The sequence below is a fragment of the Gossypium hirsutum genome, chromosome D04, assembly GCF_007990345.1.
Source record: "Gossypium hirsutum isolate 1008001.06 chromosome D04, Gossypium_hirsutum_v2.1, whole genome shotgun sequence".
NCBI classification, from domain to species: Eukaryota; Viridiplantae; Streptophyta; class Magnoliopsida; order Malvales; family Malvaceae; genus Gossypium; species Gossypium hirsutum.
In genome coordinates, this window is record NC_053440.1 from 18,779,798 (window position 1) to 18,799,642 (window position 19,845).

Sequence of the window (19,845 nt, forward strand, 5' to 3'; positions counted from 1 at the left end):
ATACTCAACCGTATGCCTTGTAAGGATTTCATTATCATAGAACCATTTATTACCCTCTATTTTCAAACCCGCAATTTAGTTATGTCGATGCCTCTTCATTGTGAGATTATGGAAGAAATTTGTATTTTTGTCCCCATTCAATAACCACTCACTCTTGGACTTCTGAAACCAAAATATTTCCTCTTGGTTCAGTATGTTTTCAATTCCAAGTCGCACTTCTTCTTCCCTCAATCTAAGCCTCATGTTATTATTTCATTCCCAGGCTTTTTGCATGCGTTCAAGTTTCATATTTCCTTTTCTTTTCCTAGCAAAAATGTTACCAAACACTGTTCTATTCCTGACTTGGATCAATCGAGTCAAGTTCTCTAAATTCATCGCAATTTTCACATCGTTACTCCAACATTTTAACACAACATCTCGGAACTCAGGGTGCGTTAACCAACTAGCAAGAAAGCTAAATGGTCGATCTCTTTCCATTGAACTCTCCGGATGCGTCAAGATCAACAACGGTTGATTGTCAGACTTCAACCTGTGTAGGTGTCACACAGTTGTACTAGATGCAAAAGCCTGCCAATACTCATTGCAAATAGATTGATCCAATCTTTGAAATAAATTTCCCTTATTCCGCGTGGACATTGGTCCTTGAAATCATAAATCGAGAAGTCTGTGTTTGTGATACAAAAGACCTGAAACGATTACACCCCACAAGACTAGGTTCAGAATCGCCCTGTATTTCTTCCCCACACATAATGACATTAAAATCACCTGCAATCATCCATGGCTCCTTCACTTCACTGGCAACCTAGTCCAACTTATCCACAACTGAGCCCTTGTGCTTCATTGTGGACTCGCTTAAACCATAATGCAAAGAAACGGGTATTGACTTCTATCATCATGGATTTACATATGAACAAATTAAGGATGAACTTTCAAAATCTCCACCTGAGTTCCCTTATTCCACAGTAACCATATACCCCTTGCGAAGCCTGATGCTTCGAATCTAAAAGAATACTCAAAACCCAACTTCGCAATGACTGAATCTGCCTTAAGATCACTGATTCGAGTTTCAAACAAAGTAACAAAATCTGGATAAAACACTCTTCTATACTCCTTTAAAAATTTATGGAAATGGGTCTACACCCTTGATAGTTCCAAAATAAAAATAAAAACAAAAATTGAAATCCACCATCATCAAATAAAAAATAAAGAAATCGACTTTTACCACTGAAATCAAGCGGCCTTCGCATCCACTAGAAATTCATCCTTTGAACCTTCAACATCGACAACATTCCCCTTCATCGCCATATCTTTCCCAACCTCATGATACAACCCTTGTAGAATATCTTCTATTGCCCCCACCACTGACATTGAAGGCTGCTCACTTTCTGATAGATTCGTTAGTTTTTGACCGATGTTATCACCCATTCGCTTCCTGCCTCATCATCTAGTCTTTGCCAAAAATTTTCTCCCATTTTATTTTACGAATCCAAAACTCGAGAGCACTAACCCTTACTTTCAGCGACATACTTGTTTTGGAAGGAGATTTTACTGCAACATTTTTTCCTCCAATTTAAAAATGGACTCACCACTTGAAAATTAATCTGACCCATTTCCTCGTCAATTAAAATTAGCCCCATTTTTTATCCCTCATCAAAGGGGTCAGCCCAATAGGAGACCCACCTATTTTGTTGGACTATTTTAGTATGTTATTATTATGTTTCGGCTCACTAACCAACACTGGCCCTTTCCCTTTACCCTTCGGGTGTCCTTTGCCTTTGCCTTTTCCCTTATTTGCTTCTTCTCCATGCCACCATTCCTTTCCAACATCCTTAATCTCCCTAATTTTCTCCCCTAAAAACTGATTGACATCTTTATCATTTAATTCCCTAAGTTTTTCCCTTGCCAATTCCCATGATTCCCAATTAGAATTCCAAATCTGGAACTACTTACCATGTTGGCCTTCGCCAGCGCCGTTCTTTCCTTTCTCATTTTCCTTCGTTCAGCAATCATCCATGACTCGTACTTCTCTACTTCTACCTCTTTCTGCAACACCATTTCCCGCTTTGGTGATTTATCTTCCCCCCAACGAATCCGCTTCTTGCCCTACTTTGTAAGGACATACTTCTCTATAATGCCCATACCTTCCACATTCGACACAAACCATGGGTAAGGAATCATATTTAACCCATTGAATCCTCCTGTTAATCATAACCTTTGAGATTAAAGGCTTTCCCAAATCCACAAAACTGCCATTCTAGCAACTTGACTCCTCTGTTTAACATCCATATTATGGTCAATTTTCACCATCAGTCCTATCACATTCCTGATAAATTTCAGTAAGCTCTTAAAATAAATATTCTCTGGTAGCCCAGGTAGGCGAATCCAAACCATTAGATTATTAGGTAGTGATTGATCTATCATAAAGGCTGGAGTCCATGGTTATACCATAAGCTATTAGTCAAAGATAGGTCACGGTCCCCTGATAAAGTAGCAAGGTAATATTCATTCTCATGAAATTTAACTGAAAAATAGTCATTTTTTAAGTCCAGAATATGTAATAGACATTTTGTTTTCCAAATGGCCAGTAACTTGCTAGACATGGTGAGATGAGAGATCCTTCTACTAAGGAGTTTAACAATTATAGTCTGAAACATCCTTTCAGTAATATACTGGTGTATCACTCAGAGAACGTAATAAAGGGGATACCATTGATGACCTCATTTGTAGCATCACCTTCCATTAATTCAAAATCCTCATTCTCCTTCTGAGGTTTCTCACCATCAGCATTATTACCTATCAATTTGTCTTTCAACGATTCCTTTGTACCACCACTCGAGTTCACTGCCAATCCTTTCGCATCCAATATGGGATCATCTGGGTTAGGTGGTTCCTCTGGCCTACGACGTACTTTCTTAGTTGAATGTCTAACGTCGCCACCAGAAGACGACGTTACACCATTGCTTTTCTCCATTTTTCCCTTTGTTTTATTGTTAATTTCAAAACATATATATATCACTGCTTGACCGAAAATCTTGAATAGTAAGTTGTATATTAAGATACGTTATAATTTTATAACATTCTCAATCATTAATTTCATATCAAAATATCATTATAGTTTTATCTTTTTTTTAATTTCTTCCCTATAATAAAAGCATAAATTTCTTTCAGAATATTATAAACTATTTTAAAACAAAAATAAATACATAGGATTAATCCATCCATTGCACGAGTAAGAAAAACTAGTTATTTACTATTATAAAATGTTATGATAAACAAAAAGTTTGATGGGTTTTAGTTATTACATAAAATATAGACTAAATATGTGTAGATATTCTAGTAACTAATTTCTAATTGATGATGTGCTGATTATAAATTAGTGTTAATGTACAAAATTTATATATTACGGCTATGTTTCCCAATTTGCACATACATAACTTTTTTGACATCTCATCTCCACAAACGAAAGACTTATTTTCACTAAATACTTACATGTTAATTTGGAAGATCAAAACCACAAGGCATGAAGATCTCAACATATGGAAAGATTAAAGTAGGCTTTCACATGTAATTTTTGTTATTTTTTGGGGATCAAATCGTATAAGAAACGAGAAAGAAGGAATAGAGAAAATTAGGCACGCAAATTTACGTGGGAATACTCCTCCAATCAAGAGGATAAAAAACCACAAGAAAAAGAAACTTCACTAATGAGCAAGTAATTGAATAGTACAAGATGGAGAATTGAAAAATGAAACTCTAATCCTGGATGGAAAGCTCTTTGACTAAAACACAAAATTCCTTAAAGCTCTCTAAAACTCTCTTTTAATATTGTGATGAGTACTATTCTAGGATTACTAAGGTCCTTTTTATAGGCTACAATTAGATTTCTAATCAGACTGAAATATCTCTGGAAAAATTCAAGTTTAACTAGGAAAAGTAGCCCCGTTGAAAGTCTAATTACGCAGCTTCCTTAAGATAGAATTTGCCGCATCGTCGCAACATCATGAGTTATGTTGTCAGGACGTCGTCTTTTGTTTTGTCTCTATTTCAAATGCCTTTGCGTTGTTGTGATGTCACCGGTCCTCTCGTCGTAACATCATGAGAAAAATGTGAGACACACTTCACAAGTTTCCACCTTGACTCATATTTTAAATACCTCATTTTTTGGGCCCCGTCATGGGCCTAACTCAATCTTTGTAAGATACTAACCAAGTCCAAATGGTGCTTGAACTTTGTAACTGGAAGACCGTTATTCAAAATGGTCATACTTTTCTTGCTCATATGACCAAGTCATATATGTAACAATCGAGTTGACTCCAACTCTGTAATAGATGAGGAAATTGCTGCTGCACTAGTCATTGTTCAACTCTACAGAACATATAGACTGCCAATTTTTTGAGCTTTCATCAAAATAAGAGTTCCACGAGATACCTTAATGGTGCTTGAATCGATGACGATTCTACAATTTTTTGAGTCTAACATACCTAGGGAGATAATGTTTTTCTTTAAATCAGTCACATGTCTGACACTTGACAGTGTCCTTATAATTCTGTCATGCATCTTGATCTGAATGGTACCAATATTGATTATCTTACAAGGTGAATTATTCCCCATGAGCACAACTCCACTTTCAACTAGACTATATGTGGAGAACTAGTCCTTATTAGGATACATATGGTAAGAACACCCCAAATCCAGGATCTACTCGGATATAAGCTTAGACATTTTGGTCGTAGACATTACCAACCAATCATCACCCTTATCCTCGGCTACACTAGCATCGATTACCATTTTCTTGTTGCTTTCAGCAACCTTCATGTTCTTATTTTACAACTTATAATACTCTACTTATAGTAGCCGCATGTCTTGTCTCGATTCCTTAACTTCGATCCAATCCTACTTCTCACAACCAAAATCAAGACTTGCTCATCTGACCTACTATTCGAACCTAACTTATTGTTGAGTTTATCTTTGCTCAACAAGTTTCCCCTTATATCCTCGAACGAGAGTTTGTCTCTACCATAAATCAGGGTCTCCCTAAAAGACTTATATGAAGGGTACAAAGAGCACGATAATAGCATAGCCTGATATTCATCACCTATATTAACCATGACATTTTGTAGACCATTTAAGAGAGTAACAAATTCACTAATATGAGCCCTAGTGGATGCAAATTTGGCCATATGAAACATGTATAGACATTGTTTCAACACTAATCGATTAGCCAGAGACTTTGTCAGGTAAAGGGTTTCTAACTTCTTCCATAAGGAAAATTCCATTTTCTTCATAAGCACCTCCTGCAACACATTGTTCGTAAGACACAACTGAATTATAGACAAACTGTAACACCCTAAACCTGATACAATGAACTAGATCTGAATATTAGGTGTGACCACTCTAATATAAATGAAGCTTAACTCTACTTACACAAATTACAATGGATTTGAACTACTTAATTACAAGACTTCATAATACAATACATAAGTATAAACATTGAAGAATTTTAGTTATAATACATAGGAAATTTGATTATAAGTATTACTAAAATGATGTCCTGGTCTAACTTGGTTATCGTGATTAAGGGTTTTTATGTGGCAAATATACTCGACCACGCCTTCAAAGCTTGCTCTGTATGCATAACAAACCAATACGCCACTCCTTGGGCATAGTCCTGGCAATGTTCCCCCAGGTGCAAGCTCAAATTGAACCTGAAACAGAGAACACAATCCATGTAAGTTCATGAGAACTTAGTGAGAAATAATGATTTATACCTTAATCGTTTATTTTCCAAAAACAGGCGGATAGTCCATCACCATTGACTCATTTTATTAAATCTTTAGCTACTTGTAAGCAAGAACAGTTTACCATTAACGAACTATAATACTTCCTTCTATCTACTATATCATGGTCAATTTCCCCTTAACATTGTTTCATCAATGGCTTCATCCTTTTAGAACTTCTTCATTTCATACTCATCTTGATCATGATTCCCTTACTCAATGCTCTTCACAAAACAATGTATGAATTCTCTTTCCTTACCTGATCTTTCTTCGACTACCCTTTCCTCTTATTATTCATTGATAGATGTCTTTCATCAAACGATCAGACGTAGCATTTACTCAGGTTTGTTCTTCTTTTTCACTTAACCCATTCTTTGAATTCGCCACATGCTCTAGCCCATTCCAGTTTCTCGATTCTTATCTTAAGACCATGCAGGATATGCCATAACATTTCATATGAAACTCGCCACAAAGGAAACTCATTAGAATATCTCATCGAAGGTGTAATAGATACGCCATAAGGGCATTTCCTTCTGAGTTCATTACCACTATCATTCCTTCAGAGCTCGCCATGAATGCCATTTCTTTCCCTCAAGGTCCTCCACAGAGGCGTTTCCTTCGGATTGTTGCCACAAGGGTCATTCTTTAGAGTGCGTCGCAAAGTGTAAACTAAAAAATATATAGGATTTCTCCCATATAATTCATCACCTTTTTACTTAAATTTATTTTTAAAACCAAGTAATTGTTTAATAAATTAATGAAATATGCGAAAATATGAAATTAAGACATGGAAATTATTAAAATGTGATTTTATGCTTTATTATATAGTTTTCATGCATAAAATGGCTTATTTTATATTAGTTTGAGCATATTATATTTTTAAGCTATAAAATGGTCATGCATGATTAAATTAAATAATAAAATATAGTTATATTTAATAATTCATTTTAAATATTTCATTAATAAATTGGGTTTCAATTAATTAAGTAAATTAATTAATTGAAGTTGTTAAAATTATATTATTTGGTCCTCTAAACCATCTACTTTTTTGGACAGGTCTGAGAGTTTTCTTCTAATTGCAAAATTGTCCAAATTGGGGACTAAGTCAACCCAATTTTCAGCTGCACATGGTTGATCATAAATCAATTTTTTGGTTTAATTACATATGGTCCTTGACGAGTTAAATAAATTAGAGATTTTCCCGAAGATTTGCTGGTGACCGAGTCTTAGTCTTGATTTGTGGTGGCACTCAGATTGACCAAGAATCAAGCAAAATCAGCCACATTTCCTCAATTCATGGCCGGCCATCCTTGGAAGAAGTTTCAAAATATGGACACTCCTATTTTTAGCAAACTAGCTCCCTTGCCTCACCTATAAATAAAAGCTCATTTCTCACTTTTTATATCATCCCTCACTCATTCATCATTCTCTCCTCTCTCAACTCTCTTAGCTATCTTTCCCCCTCACTCTTATCATCATCCTTGCATAAGGATTTTTAGCAAAATTAGCCTCTTAAAGAACTCTTGGTCGGCCACCTTAGAGAACCATCAGCAAAGGAGCAAAGCAAAACAGCGAAGGAGCCTTGTCAATCAAAGTCTTGGGTGACAGCCACTTTGAATTGGGTTCAATCTTACTTTTCTTTAATTTAATCTAAAGATGTTTGCTATGTGTTCTTTGTTCTTGTTTACAACAATGTTAGCTTAATTTTATTTTAGCTAGGATGATTGCTTTGATTAAATAATATTTATTTGATTCATGCTTATAATTTGTGCCTCAATCAATCATGTTTTCAATTAAAATCAAGTCTGTATTTCGTTCATACGTGATTGGAATGCACCTGAATTAACTGAGCGATCCTGACCAGACGACGGCTAATGGACACATAATTGAAATGTGCATGCTCAATTTAGATCCTGACCTGATTAAATTGTAGGTTGCATAACAACTCTGACCAAGCTCTGTTATCTGCATAGTTTTTAGATTTGTGTGATAAAATTGTTTCAAACCTGACACGTCCCTATTACTTCACACGAATACTAAGAAACCCTTAGTAAATAAGGATCAATAAAATACGTATTTACTAAGTAAAGGATTTCGAAAGGACCTAATGTGGTTTCCAAACTCATGAAAGATCGAGTTGTCATGGAATGTTTTTTTGAATGTTATTAAGCATGTTGATAATAAATTGAGTTTAATTAAAGTAATTATCCTAGATTATTTATGTTATAATTGTTGCAAATTGTGTTTAATTTTACTAAAATCTATTTCATTTAGTTTGCATACTTAGGATAATTTTCATTAGGGATCATTGCATTTAGTTTAATATATTTTAATCACCACTTCTCAATTATATTGTGTTTTTATTTACCAAATTGTTAGTATAATTTTAAAAATTAAGTGACTTAGCACAAATACAATCCCTATGGAGACGATAACTCAATACTTACTTATTACTTGATAACGACTGTGTACACTTGCACAAACCTACGTGTTACACAAAGGTATCCCCTTTATAGATCACCACGAAGGCTTCCTTTTTATAGATCACCACAAAGGCTTCCTTTTTAGAGATCGCCACAAATGTTTCCTATTCATAGATCGCTACAAAGGCTTCCTTTTCATAGATAGCCACACCACAAAGGCTTTCTTTTTATAGATCGCCACAAATGCTTTCTTTTCATTGATAGCTACAAAGGCTTCCTTTTCATAGATCGCCACAAAGGCTTCCTTTTCATTGATAGCCACAAATGATTCCTTTCAATAGATCACCATAAAGGCTTTCTTTTATGATGTATTTACAATAGGGATTTGCATAAACTCACATTTCATGAGGTTTTCCCCTCATCGTCCTAGGTCACATTAGGAACCCTCTTTGGGTAATCACCTTCCTTTAGTTTTTTCCATATAATGCTATAGCGCAGCTATGGTCTTACACAATATAGTGCCATGGCCATGGACTTTTCCTATTAGATATTCATATTAGAGATCATGTTTTTAGTCTTGACGGACCCCTTTAAGCTACACGGTTTCATAGATCAATCACCTTTCATAGAAGCTCTCTCGTGAACAATATGCAAATAAGATTCAGCTTAGAGACTCACCTGACAACCATAGATTGCAGCTTGAACCTTAGATCTATCATCCAATTAGGGATTGCAACAACCACTGCCTTATAAAATAGAAAATCACCATTAAAACTTATTTCAAATAACACTATCATCATCTCTAACCCAAATAACCCACATAAAAGGCGTTACTTCTTTATCTTATAGTTAAACATTTTTAAATGCCTAATCTTTCATAACACAGGAAGCCATAAAACTTACCTTGACATGGAGAATCATCCATATAATCTAGGATTTCATCTTCCACTCAAAGGAATACCTTTTTCTTCTCAAGCCCTAGGTAACAATATTCTAGATGAAAAAAGACGAGATCTCCCTCATCCAAATCTCGAATATCTATTAATGTTATCTAATTCCCTATTGGAACTTGACAAATATCACATTTTACTATATTTCCTTATCTAAAAGTGTACAACTTCCAAGAAACCCATTTGAGTACCCCTTTATCTTTTAAATATTTTGTTTCACATTCAGTTGGTTCCTAACCAGCTTACCTTGTAACATAACATGCATGGTACTGTGATTAAAACACACTATTCTTCTAACGTGAACTCACACTCTCCACACCATTCCACTTGGTCACTACCTTATTCTAATTGACATAGTCATATGCCATAGTGTTTTTGTTAACTTAAACACATAACTATATCCACCCATTCTATACACCTAAAATGTACTTGGGCAAGTACCACTCCACCAGACATAATACCTTAGGACTATACGCCAAACCTTGTACTTTTTAGAACTAGGGCGTTACACAAAGCATTCTCATCAAGTTCAGCCCATTCCAACAGATTCGAATCTGAAGGATTTTGCCTCGTAACATCCTTTTCCAGGCCGTTCTAAACTAGTATTATTGTCATCCAACCTTGCTATACATTGAAATATGTGATCCCATCAAACTTCTCGATATCTAATCTCACTGTCACCATCTCTTAAATAGGTTGATTGTGAAATCTTAACCTAGGTCAAATACTGGTTTGTTAGGGATCAACCAATATAAGCAATGAAAAAGAAGGAATAGAGAAAATTGGGCACACAAATTTATGTGGAAAAACTCCTCCAATCAAGAGGATAAAAAACCAAGGGCAAATGAGACTTCACTAATGAGCAAAGAATTAAATAGTCCAAGATGGATAATTACAAAACAAAAACGAATGCAAAGCTCTCTGGCTAAAACACAAAATTCATTTAAAGCTCTCTAAAACTCTTTCTTAATGTTGTGATGATTATGATTCTAGGGTTACTAAGACTCTTTTTATAAGCTAAAATTAGATTTCTAATCTGACTAAAAGATCTTTGGAATAATCAGAGTTTAACTGGGAAAAGTAGTCGTGATGAAATTCTAATTGCACAATTGCTCTGAGATAGAATTCATCGCATCGTCGTAACATTATGGGTCGCGTTGTCAGGACATTGCCTCTATTTCGAACATCTTTGGGTCGTTGTGACATCACCAATCCTCTCGTCACAACGCCGCGAGGAAAATGCGACACACAATCTGCATTATTAATGATCTGACATGGAAAATATTGGTTTATTAATATATATTAGATTTTTCTGATTATAAAAAGTGACATTCGAGCCTCGTTTGTTGAATCATCTGGAATCGATTGATATAGTTTTTTTGTTTTGTTTTTGAGTGATTTATTATTATGATTTTATGGATTCAATTTTAAATTTTTTATGTTCTAGTTAATATATTTTGAATCTTTGAAATTCATGTTAAAGTTTTAAGGTTCAATAATTGTAATTTTTTATAGTTATGTCTCAATCCTTATTTCACAATTCTAATTTAAAGTTTGTTATACCCCTGTAGCTCCAAGACATGTGGGGCCACGAGAAGCTACTTGAAAGATATCCATGGATGGCCCTCCGCCACGCATCACCCTACTATTTTCCCATTTGAAGATCAGTCAGCCAGTCTCCTATCTTCAATCATCCGATTGGTCACCTATGTCTCGCCCACCAAGCCATCCGCTTTTAGTAGGAATGCACTTACCACCAAGAGGGGACCAATAGAGACCATTGAGACGTAACAACCTCATACTACCTCATCTAAAAGAAGGTAAGAGCAGTACTACACTTGAGGACAATCGACCTACCACTTGACCGACCGCACGAGCGAGCCACCACTCGTACTGTTGGTGATGTGGCACCTCCAGGCACGAGAACTTCCTCTATAAATGATCTTTCTTAATTTGACATGTGAAATTAGGCTCTCTTGAGTAATTAATGAGCTTGTTTTCAAGTAGTTTACTAGTCTATTTAATGCTTTTCTTATCGATTATTAGATTTTAGTAATAGTGATAGTTTTTCTTATATTTTACCTCTTTTGAGACCCAAATTGGCAAAACTATATTGTTGGGAGGCTAATGATTGATTTTAGTCTGTGTATGGAGATGACTATGGCCAAACCCTGAAGAAAATATTAACTAATTTGAATGTCACAACACTGTTGCATGTGTGTCGTGGCTCTGATCCTCCATCATCTTAGAGGAGCAAAACTTCAACAAGAAACCAACCTAGAGTAGTTCCCGAAGGATGTCACAATGCTAGATGTGTTGTATCGCAACACCAAACCCTATGTCTCGACTCTAAGCCTTCGAGATCACAACTCTAGTACTAATTGTTGAAGTGGAAGTGTTAGGGCCACTGTTGAGGGTGTCACCTCACCAACTTGGCTATGTCGTGACATCCAGAACCCCCAAGCTAAGATCATGTCGCGAGACCAAAGCCTAGGTGTTGCGACAAGGAAGTTTGACGAGTGAAAAACTGCAGGGCCAATTTTGTGTCCAAACAAGCTTAAGTCACTTTTCATTTAAGGGCATAATTGTAAATATTGGGTTAAATGTTATTAGACTATAAATACTACTTTATAAGCTTTTGGGAGTAGATTTTTTATGGCTGATCATTTTCCTTACTTCCTATATTTTTAGATTAGGTTTTTCCTTTTCTTTTTAGAATAGATTTTATTTTATTTTTGTTTTGTTTCTTCTTTCTTGTTAAAGACCTTCGTAAATGAATATAGATCAAGTTTTTGGGTGCTATTGGTTCCACATATAAATGAGCATTTTTACCCTTACCTTTATATTGTGTATATCAACTATTTGATGAAATGTCTATTTGAGTGTTAAGCTTTATTATATGTTGATATTGCTTTTGGTTAATTGATGAATTGATTGTTAGATTAAGTTAATGTTTATGCTTTATTTTTTAGTTTTTTTTATATCAAAATGCTTAATACGCTAGAATTGATACCTTTAATGGAAAATCTAGATAAACGAGACCAAAAGGAGAGTTTATTTTTAGATGGTTCAATATCATTGTGCCAAATAGTGAGACCAAGAGGATATCTATATGCCTAGGTTAGATCGAGAGGAGAGATTAGGTGGTATCTTCTATTTTAGGATGAGACCAATAGGATATTCCTAGCTAAGGATGGAAACCAATACAATCGATATAGGTTTATTAGCTTAGTTAGCCATTAACAAATCGGCCGACCATCATTTTAATCATTTACATTGTCTAAAATAATAGGAAGAAAGTTTATCTTAGTTAATTTAATTGATAGTTTAAATTTAGTTTATAAATAATTTATTTTTTAATTTGCACTAATAATTTCCTACTCGATAGATTAGAATTTGCTTAACTTGTAATTAACATGATAATCACATTTACCAATTTGGCAATCCCTTGGGTTCGATCCTTGGAATACTTGGAGTGTTCCATAGTAACACTTATAAATCTTACAATTGACCTATTACAATTATAGGTAACCATTTTAATTCTGATAGTTTTGTGTTGATTTAATAGCTTTAACATAAGCACACCAGGGTGTGGTCACTAACCACATGAAGACCTTTCTCTATAAATAACATAAAGGAAATGATAACGTAAGCACTTATCCTCAACACTCAATCTCCCTTGCCTTCATAGTCTCGTTACACCTCTCCTCTCCTATTTTTTTTCAGCTCTCTACCACTTGGACCAAACTTCTAGTCACCAACCCTTAACCTTGACTAGCTAGCCATATTCTTGTCTCAGCCTATACCAAGGCCTCCTCGTTTTTTAGAGAGATTCCTCTACAGCTCTACCAGTATATCCACCCATCTTGGTTGTTTTCTTTGCCTTCTCAGGCCATTGTTGCTGCCATCCCTATGGACCAAGCCTCTTGTCATCAACACTCTGGTTCCAAACAACAAGTCACAAAGATGTAAGAGAAAATGTACCACAATGAGAAACAAATTTTTGAGCAACAATGCAAGTTTCAAGAACAAAAATAGCCCCAATACCTACTAGACCTAAAGAATACTCAAAATGAACAATTAATAGGAGAGCTCAAGGAAGTCAGGGATGTTGCCAAGAGGAATAACTAGTCTTGAGCGAAGGATACTGCCTAGTCTACCCTCTTCAAAGAACCTAACATGTGGCAATCGAATGATCTCCTTACTGACATCAATCATTTGGCTAGCTTCTAGAACTAAGGTGGTCGTGGTAATGATTCTTCCTTAGAGGAGTAAACACCTCTCCTCCATGCGCTTTGAAGCAGTTGGGAAGAGAGATAAATCAACACAAGAATCAACAAATCAATCAATTCTAAGTGTGGTATCTGCAAGCGTGACAAGCCAGTTTAATATTAATAGCGTCAATGGAACACTAGAGTATTCCAAGGATCGTACCCAAGGGATTGTCGATAAATTTTTTTATCAAGATAATTACAAGGTAAGCAATCAGTAATCTAATCGAGTCAAAAATTATTAGTGCAAATTACAAAATAAATTGTTTATAAACTAAATTTAAATTTTCAATTAAACTAACTAATCTAATTTTCTTCCCTATTACTTTAGACAATGTAAATGATAAAAAAATGGTCAATTGATTAGTTAATTATTGTAACACCCTTACCCGACTCGATTACTGTATCCGGATATGAGGTGCCACAAATGGACTAGATTGGACTAAACACAAATTTTTAACTCAACAATTTTAAAGACTGGCTTTATTACTTATTAATAAATATTCTTACAACAAAACCCTTATATTAAAATAAAATTTTACTATCTCAAAAAGAATCTACTTAGATACAATGTAATTGGCCTCGAGGCAAAGCCTCTAAAGGTACCCTCTCCTATGTAGATCAAAACAAACTAATAATTGCTCCTTGGTTTATCTCAATATGGCTTGTTCCCTCCTTAAGGTCCTTGATCACTCTTTGAGTCCTGCAGACAAAAGCCAAATTTTTGTAAGTTCAAAAAAACTTAGTGAGTTTCTTTACTAAACAAACTAACCCAAAACTTGTCAGGCTAATAATAAGAAAACTAAACACATTTAACTCATTGATTTTTTTTGGGACCGTTTCTCTCAATCTGGGTTGGAGGTCATTAGTGCAATCCTTGAACTTATTTATATGTAGATAGGCCTCTAAGGGATCTTCTTGTTGCTGATCCTAGAACCATTTGATAGGTTTTGGATGTTTTTCAAGTACCTTGGACTTATAAGGTAGTTGTCCTGCCTTGATGGTCATAGTAAACCCAATTAGTCTCTGGCGGACTCTATCTTCTTACTTAAGTATTGTAGCACTTAATGGTACTCCGCTAGTGGGCTTAGTTAATAAGGACCCATGCTACTCTGGCAAACTAGATCTCACTGAAACCTACATCTAGGCTTCAATGTTTTTGAAAAACTGCAGGTGCAGGAAGAAGAAGAGAAGAGAAAAATTGTAGGAAATTGAAGGAACTGAAATATTGCCGTGACAAAATGTTGGTTAGATTACTAGCACGAATGCCATGGCAATTCCAGGAACATGACACAACACTCAGTCTACGTCACTTTCAGCCAGCTATACTTGTACCAGATAAATCACCCTGAAAAAGAGGAAGCAAAAGGTGTGTGGTGAGAGGGAGGGACCTACCCTATAAATAAGAAAAGAGAAAAGAGAAAAAGAGCACTAGAGGGAGAGAGAAAAAGAGAATAACGGTTTCTATCTCTCTGCATCAGATTCTCATGCATTCTTAGAATAAGAGTGAAAAGGGTAACAGCTTACAGAGCAGAAGAATTACAGACGTAAGGAAGAAGAAGAGAAATCTACCTTGGGTTTTGCATCAAATCTCATTATCAGAATGAAAGATGGAGTAGCAAAAGCTTCTTGCACTTCTGCCTTTATTTTTTTATTTGAATTTGTGATTCATGAATTTAAATAATGGCGTTGAATGGTTCTGTTATGAATTCTAATGTCCAACCCATGAACTAATTTTCTTCGGGTTGGAATTATTTTGGGTGAATTTTTGTTAACCTTTAATGCCCATGGTTTAATTTTGAGTTGAATATTGTTTCATTCGATTTGTGATTATTTTTAATGCATGCATGCAAGCTCTAGACATAGATGACTGTGTAGCATGTTACTAGATCTGACTTAATTCTGAAAAGATTAATTAGAGTGGATTATAATCGGTTGATACAGGAAAGTATTTGAAAGAATAATTGTAGTACTCAAGACATAGGAGTTGCAATCTGTACAGGGAAAGGGAGAAAAATCTGGATATCATTCTTAGTCTGTGGACATACAAAAACTCAGAGTGATATGTCAAAGTCTGTCTTTCAAAAGAAGCAGACTGCAGTAATGATTCCCTGAGCAATAAAATGGTCAAGATTTTGCCATGACATTATTATGTTATAGAAATAAACCAAAGTAATTCCAACCTTTATCATTCAACAGTACAAACTCTTTCCCACTTACTCCTTGAGAATTGCCACAACATTTTAATTGCCATCTCATGTTTTTAGTCATAATTGATTTTCTTAATCATTCATTACATCTCTTTATCAATTATTCACTTGTCCCTTTTGTTCAATTTAATTAGTCAGTTTCATAGTAATAGCATAACTAATTATTTAAGTCAATTTTGATCCCTGTGGAGACGATACTCATTCATCATTTTATTACTTGATTCGATGTGTATACTTGCACATTCACATTACACATTCATTTGCGAAAATTTTTGTTGTCGTTGCCGGTGATCAGTAAAATTTTGATGAAATATTTGGTATGTTATTATTTCTTAAATTTTGTTTGTTTAGATTAATTAGTGTTTTGATTTTTTTTTCAAGATTTTTATTTTTGGTGCATGAGTAGAGATATTTCAGCAATTGAAGAGTATCCTTTTGATCCAGAAATTGAGAGAACCTTAAGAAGAAAAAGAAAAGAATTGCGAGAAATATAAAGAATTAGAAATGATCAGGTTAGAGAAGAGCCATTACAAGGAAGGGATGTTAATATTCCTCGAATAATAGATGACAAAGACTGTAACACCCCTTACCCGAGACTATTGCCGGAGTCGAGCACAAGGCATTATCTGACTTAACTTAATATTTCGGAGCATACAAATTTGGTTTTAAAATTAATTTGCTCTCGTTCAATCAATATGTCCCTAAAAAGGACCCTCAAGACCCTAAAACATGCAACAGAAATGGTTCGAGTCCAAACCGAGAACATTAAAAATTTTTTGAATACTTAAACAAATCAAAATAAATTATTTCACTATTTACAATAAAACTATCCACTTGCGTAAAAGTCGTTAATTTCATTATAATTCGAGTTACGAAACTCAAAATTTAGATCCATAAATTTTCCCTAAAACTAGACTCATATATCTTCTTACCATAAAATTTCCAGAATTTTTGGTTTATCCAAATAGTACAGTTTATTCGTTAAAGTCTCCCCTGTTTCACTGCTCGACAGTTTTGACCCCTCTTCACTAAAAATCAATTATCTCATTGTACAGAATTTGGATAATGTTCTCATTTTTTATTTTGAAAATAGTATCTCTAAGGAATCTAGACATATAAATTATGACTCATAATTATTTCTGTACAATTTTTAATTATTTTCTAAAGTTAGAATAGAGGACTTCTAATACCATTCTGAACTTGTCTTACTAAAATTCAAATATCTCACAATATATAATTCATTTGCCTACACCGTTTCTTTCATATGAAAGTAGACTCAATAAGCTTTAATTCTATATCTCATTCACTCTCTAATTTCATGTCTTATATCCTTGGTGATTTTTCAAAATCACGTCAATGCTACTGTCCAAAAACTGTTCCATTGCAAATTTTTAGTCTTTTATAATTTCTTTGTATTAACTATCATTTAGGCATACATAACACCAAAACATGTTCTTAAATAGCCATTTCAATGGTTAATCATTATCAAATATTTACATGTTATTCATTAGCCATATCATAAGGACACACACACAAAATGACTAAGTCTCTATAATGCCATAACTTAATCGTTTCGAATCATAAAATATCGAGATGTTTGTTGATAGTGTGAAACGATCTCTAACGCCTTTACGATCCCTGAATTGGCTTGTCGATACTATAAAAAAAGAAAATAAAGGGAGCAAGCGTAAAGCTTAGTAAGTTTACAAGCAAATAAATAACAACATTTATCATAAATAATTATACTCATAAATTATCATCAAGTATCATTTCTTTGCTTCTTCTTTACTTACTCTCTTACTTGTTTACTTACTTGCTTACTTAAATAACTCATGATTATAACTTACTCCTCCCTTGTTGAAATTTCTTTCACAACTGATAACTGAAATATTCTTAACCTTTATAACTCACCTGAATCTATTTATTATGCTTCTACCTAAACTTTCATGTAACATAGTCTGTTTACTAGCCCGTTGAACCACTTGGAATACTAACGATACTCGGGTCTCCTGTCTGATAATAACATGCCAAAGCCATGTCTCATAAATCGTCTTACATGGGATGTTTCATGTACTGCCGATGCCATATCCCAGATATGGTCTTACATGGGAGTTCTCATATCGGTGCCCATGCTATGCCCCAGACATGGTCTTACGGGGGACCTCTCATCTCGGTGCTAACGCCATGTCCCAAACATGGTCTTACTTGGGATCTCATTCCCTTAATGTCATGACATTTGTATCCAATACATTCCTAATGTTTCAACGGGACTTTTTATCACTGATTCTCTAGAAAATAACAACGTTAATAATAATTATTGAAATATTGCATTTATTTACCGTAAACTTACCTCGGTACAAAATATGATCAAATCTAGCAACTTAGTCCTCAACCTTTTTCTTTCCCTAGTCTAACTCCGGATTTCGTTCCTCTTGATCTATAATAGCAAATTTAGCTTATTTAATACTCACATTCGTCAAAACAGTCCTTGACTCGAACTTTGGCAAAATTATGATTTTGCCCCTAAACTTTTGCATATTTCCACTTTTTCCCCAAAGCTCGGAAATTAAACTTCATCCCTTATTCTTATGTTTTATGACATGCTGAACATTTTTCCCTTCTAAGGCAACATCAAATCCCCACTCTAACATTTACTTATGAACATTAGGTATTTTTACCAATTATGTCGTTTTAGTCGTTTTCACTTAAACCGCCTAGCAAAAGTTGTTTAACATAACTTCAAGCTTCATATTCTACCATAAAACATCAAAATAAACACATTTCACCTATGGGTATTTTTCCAAATATGAACCCTAACATGAATTAATGGTAGAATAAGCTAAACCGAGCTACGAGGACTCCAAAAACATAAAAAAAATTAAAAACGGGGCTTGGATGCACTTACTATGAGCTTCAGAAAGTGAAGAAACCCTAGCTATGGTGTCCTTGAAGTTTTGGCCCTATTGAAGAAGATGAGCACATTTTGCAATCTTTTTCCCTTTTTAATTCTTTTTATTACCAAATGACTAAAATGCCATTCATTAAAACTTTAGTTACTTTTATCTATGCATGCCCATTTTTTTCCATGAAAATCTAATGGTCTAATTACCATTTAAGGACCTCTACTTCAATTATGCACTTCAATTAAATCCTTTATCATCTAAAACTCATATTTACCCACTTTTGCAATTAGACCCTAATATGCAATTCAGACAAGCAATCGCTGAAATTTCTTATCGGTATTCTAACACACGCATCCAATCAATAGGTAAATCATAAAAATTAATCACAATAAACTTTTCTATCTTGAATTCGTGGTTTCACAACCACTGTTTCATTTAGGCCCTATTTCGGGATGTTACAGAGACAGACCTTTTAGAGAACATGTAGTGCCGATATTAGATTATTTGAACCCAAGAATTGTCAGGCCATATATTCAGGCTCAACATTTCGAGTTAAAGCCGGTGATGTTTCAAATGTTGCAAACAGTAGGGTAGTTTAGTAGATTGCCTACTGAGGATCCAAGATTGCACTTAAACTATTTTTGGAAGTCTGAAATTCATTTAGTCAGCAGGATGTTCTTGAAGATGCCCTAAAACTAAAGTTATTCACTTATTCATTAGGAGAACGTGCCAGAGCATGGTTAAATGCATTACCGTAAGGTACTGCAGCTTCTTGGAATGAACTTTGTCAGAGGTTTCTGCTAAGATATAATCCTCCGAACATGAATGCCAAACTAAAGAATTATATTACATCCTTTCAGCAATCTGAGGATGAAACATTATATGAAGCATGTGCGCGATTCAAGGAGTTAATCAAAAAATGTCCGGTGCATGGTTTCCAACTGTAACACCCCTAACCCGTATCTATCGCCAGAATAAGGTTAAAGAGCATCACCAAAGTTTTAAATCAAATGGACCTAAATTTAAAACTTTCCAAATCATATCAATAAACACATTAAAACCAATTCAAAACATACATATTGTCCCTTAAACGAGCCCTCGAGGCCCTAATTACATGTTAGAAATAAGAAGGAACTAAATCAGAAACTCAAAGAATTTTTCAAAAAATCATGAAAATTTTTAATACTGCAGGGGTCATACGGCTGTGTGGGCATTCGAAGTACGGACACACGACCGTGTAACTCACTAACTTGGGTTACAGGACCAAGCCACACGCCCGTGTGTCAGGCTATGTACCCTTCAAAATAACCC

General features: G+C 34.7%; 1 non-coding gene across 1 annotated transcript; it reads right to left on the reverse strand.

Moving 5' to 3' along the window:
• Positions 1 to 19,364: 19,364 nt before the first annotated feature.
• LOC121216438 (small nucleolar RNA R71) lies at positions 19,365 to 19,471 on the reverse strand. Its single transcript, XR_005912621.1, has one exon. It is a non-coding gene; the product is annotated as a small nucleolar RNA R71 (small nucleolar RNA).
• Between the last annotated feature and the right edge of the window lie 374 nt (positions 19,472 to 19,845).